General features: G+C 40.8%; 1 long non-coding RNA gene across 1 annotated transcript; it reads left to right on the forward strand.

Moving 5' to 3' along the window:
• Window positions 1-771: 771 nt before the first annotated feature.
• LOC124238545 (uncharacterized) lies at window positions 772-1231 on the forward strand. Its single transcript, XR_006888324.1, has 2 exons — window positions 772-852; window positions 979-1231. It is a non-coding gene; the product is annotated as an uncharacterized LOC124238545 (long non-coding RNA).
• The last annotated feature ends 10932 nt before the right edge of the window (window positions 1232-12163 follow it).

Raw genomic sequence — 12163 nt, forward strand, 5'->3', positions numbered from 1 at the left:
ATCTGTTAAAAAAATTATTTCAAGACTTTGCCAAAGATCTATGCTAAGCAGCATAGTTTTCATGTATGCTTTAGGCCCCTGCCCTTTTCAAAATAAATTGTTTTTTCCCTTATCTTTTGTCCCCTTGCCAAAAGAATGAGCTACTTTCTATTCTCCATCATAATTTATTGTGTATTAATTAGCCTAAGCTGCTGCTAGCGAGTCTTGGAAGTCTGAACTTTACAATATGCATTGTTTATAAGGTAATTAAAAAGGAACATGGTCTGGATTTACCAATTTTGTTATAGTTTTCAAGTATAATATTTATCTCCATGGGGTGGGGGGCATGTGTATACAGTGATAGTCTAAAAATGGCCCCCAAAGACATCAGGTACTTGTAGCCGCCCCTGACACAGGAAGGGTTAATAATCACTGGAAAAAGCTTGCCAACAAACTGTGACCCGGAGGTGAGAAGGCCGGTTAGCCAATGACGGGTAAGACCCCCTGGGGGGGCAACCTAAGCCAGGCGGCGGCCGCCCGGGGGCACAGATGGAGAAACAATATCGATATCGGGAGCAAGAGGGACCGTTGCCTAAGAGACCTTGCCTGCTCTGAGATAAAAATATAGGAGCACAGCAACAACATGATAATATCAAAACAGAGGCCAAGGGAGGGCTCCTTGAGAAATCACTAAGAATTCTTGGCATTCGCTAATTACTTCATCCAGAACACCTGTGTATGTTTAACAGATGTAAGCTAGGTATATATTGAAACGCTGGTTATAATAAACTCAGAGTGGCCATCAGCCCTCTCTGCATCTATCCTGATGTGTACATTGGATTGCGACACCGACAGTACTAATTCCTAAAACCTGTAAATATTACCTTATTTGGAAAAAGGATCTTTGGCCATGTGGTTAAGTTAAAGATCCGGAGATGGGGAGATTATCCTGGACTATCCGGTGAGTGCCAAATGCAACCACCTGTATTCTTATAATAGGGAGGCAAAAGAAGATTTTACACAGACAGAAGATGTGGAGACAATGTAACCATGGAAGCAGAGATTGGAGCGATGCAGCCACAAGCCAAGAATTGCTGGGAGCCAACAGAAGCTGGAAGAGGCAAGGGGCAGACTGCCCCCTAGAACCTCCAGAGGGAGCCAGTCTGACACCTTAACATTGGCCCACTGGTGTCGACTTTAGGCTTCTGACCTCTAGAGCTGTGAGAGAATAAATTTCTACTGTTTTAAGCAACCAAGTTTGTGGTCATTTGTTACTGCTGCAATGGGAAACATATAGACACACACGTGTATACAGCATGTGCGTAAGTAAGCAAGTGAAGCCATCGCTGCACTTGAAAAGAAAAAGGTGCACTCTCTCTAAGGGAACTGGAATTGGGAGAAATCTCTAAAAGACAAAAATTATACTGATTAGATTAATTAAAAGCCACAACCCAAAATCTATGCTTAATTAAACTATTAAAAATATGGAATTTGGTAGCAAGAAACTCCATACCTGGAGAATGATGGGTACCAGAGGAAATAAACACGGTGGCCAGTAGGAGCAGCCGAGCTGCTGATTAGTCATGCGAAGGGAGTGGTTGCTTACAATAGGAAGGAGTGAGAGAGATCCGGTTAGAGAAAATGGACAATGGACAATGTGCATATGACTGCGGTGCCTAGGAGGAAGGATGGGCACCCACACTCAGAAGAAAAAGACACTGACGTGCCAACCTGTCAGCATGCCATGCTTTCCCCACACTTTCAGTGGAACCGCGTCCTGGCAGGCTGCACAGACATTTACAACCAGATAATCAAAAATAAAATCTCCACCAAAAAGAAGAGTGAATAATCTGGAATAAAGAGATATTTGAGGAAGCCAACACGTAAGAGCGCGAGAGAGAAGCTTAATTAATGGAAGACTCTACAATGGAGAAATAGAGTTAATGGAACAAGCTAAATAGAGGGGGTTTTTTAAAAAATTAAAAGCATAATCAGTATCATCAGGAGAGATGAAAAAAGCTATTACAGTCATAAAAATATCAAATTATGATGATGGAAATTAAAAATTTGGTTGTTGAAATGAAAACCTCAAGAGAAAGTCGGAAAAGTAGACCACACACAGCTGAAACTTGATGTCGCAAGCTAGAAGAGTGGGCCAAAGACGGCCTGCCAAAGGCATGTGAAGAAACAAAGAGAGGCAAGGGATGAAAGAAAGCTTAAAAGACTTTGGAGACAGATCCAGACTTTATATAGCCATTTCATAATAGTTCCCCAGAATAAGAATAGACCAAAAGGAAGAAAGATGATTTTTAAAGAAATGTTAGAGGATAGTTACTCTAAACTGAGAAAGACATGAGTCTTGAAATTAAAAGACCAACCGAAAGTCAATCAAGAAAAAGAATTAAACTATACTACCTATAGTGTAATATTTAGAACACTAAACACGATGGGGAAAATCCTAAAAGCTTTCACACGACAGCAACAAAAATTATCTACAAATGAGTAAGAATCAATTGACACCAGTCTTACAATAAGTAACACTGGAGGCAATAAGATAATGAAAAAAATGTCTTCAAAATATCAAGAGAAAGTAACTTTGGCCCTAGAATTCCAATCCTAGCCAAATTAAGAAGTTGAAATAAAAATATTTTATACATGGAAGAACCCAGAATATTTACCACCAAAACTCTTACTGTAAGAATTTCCTGAGGATGTATACTAGCGAGAAAAAGATTATTCCTAAAAGATGTGGGATTCAAGAAGCAATGATAACCAAAGAAGCTACTAAAACTTATTGTGAACATGTATTGATTAGCTAAACAGAAACTTCCATATGATAACAATAAAGATATAGAGAAGGTTAGAAAGGGAGAAGAGAGATTTTTAAATGGAGCAATTTTCCTGTATTGTTCAATCAAAGGATATAGTTACTAATTAAACTTCCACGTTGATTGTTAGAAACAATACACAGTTAATTACATGGTACAAAAAATTAACATTTATAGAATAAAATGAGAATATAAAACATTTAAATAAGTTGAGGGAAAAAGGGGAAAAAAGACAGGAATGGGGAAAGAACAACCAAAGTGGGCTAAATATAAAATATGAAATATGAAGTAAGGAGTAAGTTCAATCAAATCGATAAACACATCAAAAAAGGAGACAGAAGCTCATTTTTTAAAACCCAGGTAATATTATTTAATAATATCTACAGTGGAAAACATCAAAACAGCAGTTGTCTCTGAGGGTTGGGCACATTGCCTGGGAGGTGGCATGAGGGAACTCATACATGCTCCATATATGATGGGAGGGAACTCATACATGCTCCATATATGATGGGAGGGAACTCATATATGCTCCATATATGATGGGAGTTTGGATTACTCAGGTGCATACATTTTTCAAAACTCATCTAATGTACAAATGAGATTTATACATTTCATTGCATGCAAATTTTATATAAAAAGAAAAAACTCTAAACAAATATTGCCATCTAGTTAATGATATGCAACGTTTTTTAGCTAGAAGTGTACTCATATCGTTATTTACCTTGAAATATATCAGTAAAATAAATAGATTATTGGATGGATAGATATGTGATAACACAACTATAGTAAGAGGTTGACAGTAACAAATGTTGATGGCAACATTATTCATATAGCCAAAAAGTGGAAACAAACTGCCATAAACTGAATGTTTGTGGCCCCCTAAAATTTGTGTGTTGAAATCCTATCCCACGATGTGATGGTATTAGGAGATAGGGCTTTTGGGAAGTGATTAGGTCATGAGAGTGGAGCCCTCATAAATTGGATTAGTGCCTTTATGAAAGAAATCTCAGAGCTCTCCCTCCTCCCGCCATGTAAGGACACAGAGAGAAGCCAGCTCTCTGTAAACTAGCAAGCAGGTTCTCACCAAACACCCAATCTGCCATGCTTTGATCTTAAACTTGCCTCCAGAACTGTGAGAAACAAATGTTGCTTAATCCAGTTTATGGTATTTTTGTATAGCAGCCTGAATGAACTGAGACACAACACAAATGTCCATCAACTGATGTCCATCAACTGATAAACAAAATGTGGTATATCCATACAGTGGAATATTACTCAGCCATAAAAAAGAATGAAGTACTGATACATGCTACAACATGGATGAACCTTGAAAACAGCATAATGCTAAGTGAAAGAAGCTAGATATAAAAGGCCACATATTGTATGATTCCATTTCTATAAAATGTCCAGAATAGGCAAATCCATAAAGACAGAAAATAGATTCATGTTGCCAGGAGCAGACGAATGACTGTTAATGGATATGGGATTTCCTTTTTGGGGTGATGAAAACGTTCTGGGATTAGATAATGGTGATGATTGCACCACCTTGCGAACATACTAAAAGCCACTTAATTGTGTACTTTCAAATGGCGAATTTTATGTTAGCTGAGTTATATCTCAATAAAACGACCAAAAATTAAATCTTAAAAAGTTAATGGTAGGATCCAGGTAGTCGGTATATTGCTGAAGAATTTTAAATCCTTTCCATTTTTCTGTATATTTGAGAATGCAAAACGTGAAAAAAATTAGGGGCCAGACTTTCCTGATAATGATCCCTATTCTTTATTCTTTCATGGCCTGGATTTTGATGGATATTTCTTACTCAGCAGAGTTGTGAATCTGATCACATCATGACTCACTCAACTCACTCTATTAAGCACTTGACAGTCAGGTAGGCATAGAAATAGAGAAACGAATATGGCATAGAAACTGCTGTTAAGAAGTACCAAGCGCCAGTAGCCTGGAAGAACAGACACCTAGGCACAGTAATGCACCTCCCACAGCCCAGCAGAGGAGGAGACAGGAAATGAAAGTCCAGTCAAGGACTCTGAACCAGAGAGAGACAACAAACAACTAAAGAGAGATGAAAGCAGCTCTAGGAACCATAAGCCATGAAGACTTTGAGAGAGAGCCAAACATTTGCCTCAGTCTAGAATTTTGAAATTGTGTGCCCTGTGAAAATAGACTGTATTCTCTGAGTGAGATTGGCATAGGACCTAGAGAAAAGTGAGACTCTCTAAATGGAAAGCGGCAGCAGAGAGAAGGAATTCCTCACGTCCATAAATTTTGTTCTCTTATGGAGCAAAAACTTCTCAGGACAGAAGCATCCTGTGAGTCTCCACCATGGCGTGAACCTCTCAACAGATGGACATGACTTGACGTGGTTACGATGTATTACTGTAAAATTCATGTATTTTGGAGCTTAGAAATGATCCTTTTACTGAGACCCTATAAAGACATGCCTAACATCTTGAAGCTAACGATACCCTGAAGCGTCATTTCTCCTGTGTTTAACCTCACTCCATCAGATATAATTGGAATGTTAATTACTTCCTCAGACATTTTTCACTCCCATCTGTAACAACAGGATCATCTATGTTTAGTACTGAATGGATACTATTATTAGAAGCTTTTGGAAAGGAGGGCAATGTTAGTAAGAAGAAACATGGTTGTATTTGAAGCAAGTTGTTGGATAAGGTTTGGAGAATCTCTACTGGAGACGATTTTAATGGATAGTATTGGGATCTGGTGCTTCCAGGAGATAACCCTCTGCCTTTCCCTTTTGATTTGGGCGATTAGAGAGTGACTCATAGCTAGACTGATGAAGATCAAAATATCAACATATTACAATCAAAGGCTGAACTGGAGCATTCGGCTTAAATATGCAGCCACAGTGAGTTTCTTAATACTTCACGCTAGATTTAAACTGACCCTCCCACATAGCCAGCCTCCCCCAAAGAAGCCAGGCCTGCTCCACCACCAGGAGTAGGGGGGCAGACAAGAGCGAGCCTGTCTGCAGCCAGGCATGTCTAAAGTGTGAGCAAACCCAGAAGTTCAGTTCTGTCTCACAAATTCACCAGGTAGATAGATCACTCCTTTTCTTGTAGGAAGGTATGAGGAAGGGCTAGAGAATTAGAGGTGCTTTGTGCATAATGTTTCCTATTGAATGAAGTAGGGTTACAATTGGCTTCCACTTTCGTAAAAATAAGAATCAGAGATTGTGTTCCCCCCATTAGATATCAATGTGTCCAAAATGATTTCCTGTAATAGTGTACATGTGCATGACATTTTACAGTTTACAAAGGATATTCTTACAATTATCTCACTTGGCCCTTAAGGGGTTCTTCCAGGATGTAGCAAGTTGGGGGCTCAAAACAGTAACTACAAACCTTGTAATTCCAAGATCTACATGTAGATTTCCATGACACTACTGTTATAGGATTTGGGATTATAATAAATGTCTTATTTGTCATAACATTTCAGACCCATTTTATTTTAGTTTAGGACAGTATGGTCCAAAAGTGAAAAAAGGTTTTAAAAATCAGGGGATGAAAAATAAGTGGAATTAGATGGGTACAAATAACCAAACGAATCTTCTCCATCCTTGAAATTCTTCTCTTCTGTTAGCATCAATACACACCCTGGTCAGAGCCTGGGAGTCATTTCTCCCTCTTCCTAATCCCTCCTATCAAGTGGCCAAGTTCTGACAAATCCACCTCCATTTTATCACTCATATATTTCCTCCTCCTCAGTGTCTACCACCACAGGTTTAGTTTCAGCTTCCTTCTCCTCTCCTCTCACTACAGCCTACTAACTGATTTCCCTGGCTCCAGAGTCTGGCCTCTACTTGTGCATCTTCTACTGTACAGATACAATGACCCTTCAAAAATATAAATCTGATCACCACCCCTCCGCAGGCCCAGTGGAAGATGCCGATAATGGGGTAAACCCACAGCTGTTTTCAACTCCCTTTTTCCTCAACACGCCCAACTAAAAAGGCAGTTGAGTTCCCTCTACTCCCTTGTACTTAGTAATAACCATGATGTGTACTTGTGCCACTAGCCATGAGGGATTCTGTTGAGTGGCTCCCAGGAAAGTTTTACTTTGTTAATAACAGGGATCTGTGAATTAAATGCCCCCAACACCAGTGCTAGCTCTGAGAAAGACAGCTAGGAGTGTTATCCTCTTGCTCTGAAATGCTCTAATGGAAATCCCATGAATGCACTGCTCCCTGCTATTGGGACCCGTTTGCAAGTGCCCTTTCCTTCTTCTACGATCTCTCACTGATTCCAATTATTACCTTTTTGAAACACACACTTTCCTCCATGGTTGAATTTTTTGACTGAGCAGATGTATCATTTACCCAAATGGCTGTTAAGAATAGCAGCTCTGCTAATAGATCCTCCTGGGTCCCACCTGCTGGAAGACATCAGAGTATTTAATTTTTTTAAATTTTTTCCCCAGCTTTATTGAGCTATAATTGACATATAACTTTCTGTAAGTTAAATGTGTACAATGTAGTGATTTGATATATGTATATACTGCAAAATAATTACCACAAGGTTAGTTAACACATCCATCCCCTCACCTAGTTACAATTTTTTATGTGTGAGAATTTTTAAGATCTACTTTCTTAGAAACTTTCAAATTTCAAGTATTATTAACTATAGTTACCATGCTACACTCTATATCTCCAGAGCTTATTCATCTTGTAACTGGAATTTTGTACCCTTTGACCACCTTCACCCATTTTCCCACTCACCTTTCACCCATGGCAACCATCAATCTGCTCTCTGTTTCTATGAGTTTGTTTCTTTTAGATACCACATATAAGTGAGATCATACGGTTTATCTTTCTTGACATATTTCACTTAGCATGTGCCCTCAGGTTTCATCCACGTTGTCATAAATGGCAGGATTTCCTTCTTTTTATGGCTGAATAATATTCCCTTGTGTATATGTATCAAATCTTCTTTATCCATTCATCCATTGGTGGACACTTAGGTTTCTTCCGTGTCTTGGCTATTGCAAGCAATGCTCCAATGAACATGGGTTGCAGATATCTCTTCAAGATAATGATTTCACATCTTTTAGATATTTACTCAGAAGTGGGATTGCTGGATCATACACTAATTCTATTTTTAATTTTTTGAAGAATCTCCATACTGTTTTCCATAATGGCTCTACCAGTTTACATTCCCACCAACAATGCACCAGGGTTCTCTTTTCTCCACATCCTCACCAACAGTTGTTATCTCTTGTCTTTTTGGTAACAGCCATGCCGAAAGGTGTGAGGTGATATCTTATTGTGGTTTTGATTTGCATTTCCCTGATGATTAGTGGTGTTGAGCATCTTTTTGTGTACATATTGTCTATTTGTATGTCTTCTTTGGAAAAATATCTATTCAGGTCCTTTGCCCACTTTTTAAATCTGATTATTTGTTTTTTTGCTCTTGAGTCGTATGAGTTCCGTATATAATGTAGATATATAGATCACTGTTCAGGCTCCCTTGCTACTCAGGGCCAGAGGCTATACTTACCCATTGGGCAGTACTGCTGGCCTGTCTCCCTGCCCAAACACAGCTGTAGGAGGGGCTCTGCAGCTGCCCAGATTCTCTGGTCAAGCTTCCTAGTTGGGTGGGACTAGAGGCTATGCTCAGCAGTTAGGCAGAGCTGCAAATTTGCCTCCTCTTTGGCAGGGCCATAGAATGGGCTCCATTTCTCATATAGCTCATTGGCTGGAGACCTGAATTAGGCAGAACTGCCCACCAAGCTCCAGATGTGGGGGCAGATGAGGCCACTGGCTCAGCTCTGCAGATGGGCAGGTCACTGACTGGGATCTCTGCACAGGCATGGCTGCAAGGAAGGATGCAGTCCACTAGGGTCTAAGCACTGGTTGCTGTAAGCCTTGCCCCCTTCTCTGTCTCTATCTGACTTCCGGTGATCAAGTCCCACAAATTCCCCAGTGATTTCTGTGAGGCAAGACCCACATAGGCCTCCTGGGAAGCATCCCACAACACTAGAGGAGCTATGTATCCACCTTGGGCTTTCTTTTTCCCACTGGAGAAACTGTAGGATCAGGAGGGCCCTCTCCATGTGGCACGATGCCAGCCAGCCTGGCGGAGGGGAGATGTGGTCAGTGTAGCTGTTCCTCTTTGCCTTCTAACGCTGTCCTTCTGGGTCTCTGGGGTCAAGGGAGGTGCTTCAGCCTTATCCTGGGGTTCTGGAATTTTCTCAGTGTTGTCTTGTCTATGGATAGTAGCTGGTTGGTTTTCTTGTGAGGAGGACTGAAGATGGGAATGACCTATGTACCAACTCCTTGACATCCATTCCCAACATCCCTTGAAAGGTAAAGAAACATAAGACTAGTCCTGCTGATTTGAAATGGAAACGTATTTACAGTTAGCCCAAATCTGACCGCATGGGTGAAGTTATGACCTTTGGGAATACACACTGTCAAAATTAATAGCATAGATTTTGTGTCTTGTTCATTTGTGTCACCTTTCTTTGGCACAGGTAAATTTAAACCCAGGCCTGGTATCATCAGATCAGCAAAATAGAAAAATTTAGTGATATGGGAAATTTATAAAGTCCTGTAACTACGTTTTCCCCCACCCATCATTCCCATCTCTAGATCTTAGAAATAGTTCCAGCAGAGGCCCCACTTTACTTTGTCTCATATTCAATCATCTGAATAACTAATCCACCCTGAAAATCTTTTTGTCAACAGCTTTTGAGAAACAAGTGTTTCACATTCCATTCCAACTTTTCCATGAAACCACTGCTCGAGGAGTGAAAAGGAATGCAGCAGCACCATGCAATTTTAGTCTTCTTTGTTCACTTCTGCATATCGGTAGGAGAAAAACGTGTATCGTAATCAGAAGAAATATATCCAACTGAGCCAAATTGATGGATAATTTGCTCTTCTAGACTTTGAATTGTATTTTCCAAGGTTGCTTCTGTTATAGAATCAGCAAACTCATTATCATACAGTTTCAGTTTGAGTTAACACCCACTAGTAGGCCCCTGGGACCACCGGGAATGATAAAAAGGCAATCCATTTGCCAGCTATGCACAGGCCCTTGACCCCAAGCAGTCTTACCCAAGCCATTTCAAGCGATTTCTTTCCTGTAGCCGCAGGCATAGTTTCCTGTCACGTTAGGCAGCAGGTACAAAGGGAATGTGTCATCTGTAAGCCCATCAATGCATGACCTGAGTTTCTTTATGCCTATTCATTTCAGAGTCCAAAGTAACTTCTAGCTGGGGATATGACTAAGGCAACTTCCTTAGTCTTCCCATCTCCTTCTGAGCCAGAAACTGGGGTTTTTTGATGGGCACCTACATGACTCACTTTAACTTTTCCTTTAAATTCCTGCAGGGAATTCCAAAACTGAGCTCCTCATACAGGATGTTCTTTATGTTCAGTTATCTAGGTCTCATTTGCCTGACCACACGGCAAGGGCCCTGGCTGCAGCTGCAGAGTCTGTAAGCATCCAGAAGACTACCTGAGGGTAGGAGCCTTCTTCCACTTTGTGTCAAATAGACAACCCGCAGCTCTGCCCCTTGTGCGGATTTGTGCTGCCTTCTTCCCTTAAGGCTCACTCTCTTAGGGTGCTGCTGATTTCCACGCAGCAACATGGCCCTCAATCCAGAAACTAACCAGTGAACAAGGCCAGAGAAGCAGGCCTTGCCCCAGCTGGGAGAGAAATCATAAGGTTCAGACAGTGATGGGATTAGGGAGGTCCTCAGAGGCCTGTATCATTGTCCCTATCGGCAGTAAATCAACTTGCTCCTATGTGTGCTGGACATCCCAGGCATCCCCCTTGGGCATGCTCTTGAGTGCATGACTTCCACTTTATGAGAGAGTCTGCTGGGCTGCTTCTTTACCATTGGACTGTCTCCCTGGCATCACTCAAGGCGTGATCCATATTACTGGCCTCAAATGAGTTGATGCCTTGTCATGGTGAGGGCAGTTTGACTAAGACTGCGAAACAAGAAAATTGTTTTTCAAATGGGGGTTTTTGAGTTCAAAACTTGAGAGGTGTCCATTGAGTAATGTATTTGATTTTTGCCAAAAGCTCCAATTAGGCATGTACTGTGGTTGGAGATAGTTCTAACGTCCTCTGAGCTGTTGGTTCATAAGGAAGGAATGAGACTACCTGGGCCACTGCCTTTTGTGAATTTTTTAACAATTGTTTCTGCTAGAAACTCATTGAAATTCAGATTTCTTTATGGTGATTTGCAAATAGGTTCAAAATTTCTAGACAAGGAATATACGTTTTGCCCAAATATGAGTAGCCAGCCCTGCTTCCCTCTGATGTTCTGGCTTGTTGACAAGGTCTCCAGATAATTTGTTTTTCAGTTTGAGGAATGCTGGTATTTGCTACAGCCCACGTAATTCCCAGATTAGGTTTGGCCTTGAATTTTAGCTGTGGCTGTCAGACACCATGTATTTATCATAAGGGTGATTGTATGATTATATGAGGTCTGTTAGGACTCCCTGAACATTCTCTAAGATGACAGTTCCCATAACGTCAGGAGTATGGTGCTCTGACTTGCTCTTAATAGTTATCAAGTCTAATCTCATCTCATTAGATTATGACAATATGTCAGCAAATTCAAACATTTATGAGCCAAAACAGTAAACGCACACTGAGTTTCATTCCATGAGGACGCTCTGTGCTTGGCCAGACTTGGAAATTGAGATTGAAAACAAATCATTACCAAGACCTAAACTGGCATGCTAATCTCCTTTAAACTTTCTGCATAGTCGTTACTGTCTCGGATATTGCTAAAGCTATCAGAGAAACTAGAGTTTTTTTAAATCTTCCACAGTCTAGTATTGACCTCCAGGAACCATCTACCTTACATACCGGGGCCAGCCAGGGTTGTTAAGGGAGCTAATAGGAATGAAAATTCCCACCTCAGTTGTTTTCTTTATCAGAGTAGTTACCTCTTCATGCTTCCCAGAATTCTGAGTTGGTTAATGTTTATTAGAGAAAAGGGACTAAGATAATTCCTAAAGTTCTCATGAGGCGTGGTCAATTAAAACTGGGCAAAGGTTAATGGCACCACGCCTCATTCATGTAATATCAACCCAGTTATATACTCGGGTTAAGGAGATAACCGCCGAATAATCTCTCCAGGCACACTTTCCAATGTGCAGCCTCCCCCTGCCTTGGTTTCCTGCATTAGGGCATCTTCATACCGCCCCAGTTTTACCTTCAGGCCTGTTAGTGCACCTCCTTGTGTTTATCAGGGGATTTGTCCTGCCTACCTTCCTTTTCTCTTGGGTGTCCACCAGTAAAGGAGAATACGGATAACAGGCCCACTGCTTAATCACTTCCTTCCCAGGC

This window comes from Equus quagga, chromosome 4 (assembly GCF_021613505.1).
Source record: "Equus quagga isolate Etosha38 chromosome 4, UCLA_HA_Equagga_1.0, whole genome shotgun sequence".
NCBI classification, from domain to species: Eukaryota; Metazoa; Chordata; class Mammalia; order Perissodactyla; family Equidae; genus Equus; species Equus quagga.